Genomic DNA, 2,915 nt, shown 5'->3' with positions numbered 1-2,915 from the left:
ATATGTGCACTAGATAGGCGCGCACCTGGTGGCTTTGGGCCATATTAACAATTTGTCCTCTGTCAACGAAAAAACTCTTTCTATACATTTAAAATGTAATCTGACATGAATAATTAATTAATACTTGAGCCAAAGACTTTATACTTTTGCCGCGGCGCGCGCTGCCATCGCTTTTAGTTCCCCGACACTGTATTTCACACATAGCCAATACATAGTGCTAATTTTATTGTGCGACAATTCTATCTATAGTGGAGCGTATTTTATACATTTCTGACTAAAATTCGAGGTACATTATACATAGAAGTTATTATCAGTCTTTAAGGTCCTCTTTAAAGCCCCATTTAGACTGTTCAAAAACTTGCATGCAATATTCGGTACGTTGCTAATTACAGAGTAGGTATTACTTAAAATGAATTCAGTGGATCGACCAAATACGGCAATATAACGAAAATCGCATGCAAGTTCTTGAACCGTCTAAAATGGGGCTTAATAGGTACTACGAGCATAATATGTAATATAAAAGTTGCCAACACCTTACAAACACCTCCACCCACAGTGATATTCCTAAAATAAATTTTAACTCTGGACAGATTTTTTCATAACCTCATAAGGCCCTCGTCAAATACAAACTTTTCCTTTTTTTAATTTGAACCTTGTTGTACAGCAAATTGGGATGAATTTCGTTTGTTTAGAGAAAACAATGAATCAAAGAAATGCTTCTATTTGGTTTCAAGTGTACCTCTAGAAAGGTTCTAAGTGTACCTCCTAAATCAAAATTAAATATACCTTGTGAAGGCTTAAATATTGACCATTTGAGTTAAGGTAGAATTGGTAGAAAATTAATTGGATTAATCTGTCATTCACGAATTAACACATTCAGTGCCAGCGCGAGCTACGCGCTACGAGCGTAGCCGATAACGCGCCCGGAATAACCGTATGTAGCGAAAAGCGCCTGCGAACAGTCAGCCCACCTAGTTGTCGCTGGCTAAATGGGTTAATTTTGAAATACCTGTTGATCAATAGTAAAATCTCTTATTATTTTATCTAACGAATAAAATGACAGTAAGGTTTTAAATGAAGCCTTGAAAAACAAAAACATGTTATCTTTAAAATAAAACTTAAAATAAGAATAGCAACCTCAGTATTTCATTATATCGTAGCAATAGTTTATTTTATCCATATGCATATAACTTATTTGACTTAGATATGTGGTAAATATCAACAAATGCCCATAAATATATTTAATTCAATATCATTATATCGTCAGGTGACAAGCAAAACTCACTAATTACCACCACACGGTCATAGCCACAGTGAACCATATCAGTACTCAGATAAGGTTGATATTTGTTTAATATTTTTTTAGTAATTAGTGTGTTTTGCTTGTCACCTGGCGATATATACAGTCAATTCGTTTTAAAGTATATATGTACTCATATTAAATATAGAAAACTAGAGAATATGTCAACATCACAATGTATATAATGTGTATTATTACTACTGATGTGATTTAAGATGTAAGATGTAAATTAATTTCGATTTTCGAAAATGATCCACTTTAAATAAACAAATAGGTACCTAGCTATGTGATTAGACCTTGGTCAGTAACAAGTGCCTTCGACGAGAAAAAAAAACTAGCAAACTATTGAGCAATGAATTGTGAGTACTATATCAAAATTTTGCTCAAAACTACTTATCACTAGAATTTAGCATTCACCATTGTATAAAACAGTGGAGTGAGCCATTTTACTAAATACAGACATTACACGAGGATACATTGGCTCGCCTGTTCCTATCTCTGTCGCACGCGCGTAATTGGGTACTTTCCTCTACTTAATAGTTATTAGTTTTACAAGGGGGCAAAGTTGTTGTTTAACCGCTCGTGCTAATATTGATGCCCGAGCAAGCGAAAGAATCCAAAATTGGAATCTTGCGCGTTGCCAGGGTTTCAAAGCACGAGGGTTAAACAAAATTTGCCCCCGAGTGAAACACAAAATTTTTCACCACACCAACCCGAAGCAAATATTAAATGTAAAATATCAAACAAAATCAAACCCAAATGAATGTTATTAAATATTTATCATCCAAAATCATCATTTAAAAGTCAATTCTACCAGGAAACATAAGAAAACAACTCAAATTTGCATTTGATTACTTTGCCTCACATGTGAATAAAATGCAAGTTTGCTATCAGTTTTTGAAGTGCAAAGTAAGCCTTTCCGAGCTGGTGTGGTGAAAAATAAATTATTTCACACCGTGCACGAAATAAAGCACCAGATCATTATTAGAAAAACATAGATAGCAGTTATTTTTAAACACAATTTCTATTTAATAAATCGGATGGAAGTATAAAAAGTAGGTGAGTTGACTGTGACGTCACAAACACGTTTTCATATAAATTCCATATTAGCAAATCGTTTTGACAGTTCTAAAAAAGAAGCTGATTTGACTAGTAGGCAAGTAAATTTAAAAGTGGAAAAATTACTGTCTTGGGTGAGACTTGAACTCACGGCCTCTGGACTCTTAAGGTAGATGTCGCTAGGGCCCCTTGACCTGTAATATGGTGGAAAGATTTGCTGGCTATGGATGAGGTCTTAGTGGCTCAGATGGCAGAGCGCTGGAGTATCTATCCAGAGGCCGTGAGTTCAAGTCTCACCCAAGACAGTAATTTTTCCACTTTTAAATTTATTCTAAGCTTAATAGCATCGTTCGCAGACGTTTCTGCTCGTTAAAAAAATTAAAACAGATATAAAACGATTCATAGCTATTAGTCCGACAAGAAATTGTAGAAAATAATTGAGGGCGCCACTTTCTAAGTAACTGTCACATGTTTGACTTAAAATGCTTAAGCATGGCAACAATTTAATATGGAAATTTTATAGTCCCATTTTATTTAATTTCTACTATTTTATGTC

The sequence above is a fragment of the Cydia splendana genome, chromosome 16, assembly GCF_910591565.1.
Source record: "Cydia splendana chromosome 16, ilCydSple1.2, whole genome shotgun sequence".
Lineage (NCBI taxonomy): Eukaryota > Metazoa > Arthropoda > Insecta > Lepidoptera > Tortricidae > Cydia > Cydia splendana.
This window is presented reverse-complemented; position numbering follows the sequence as displayed.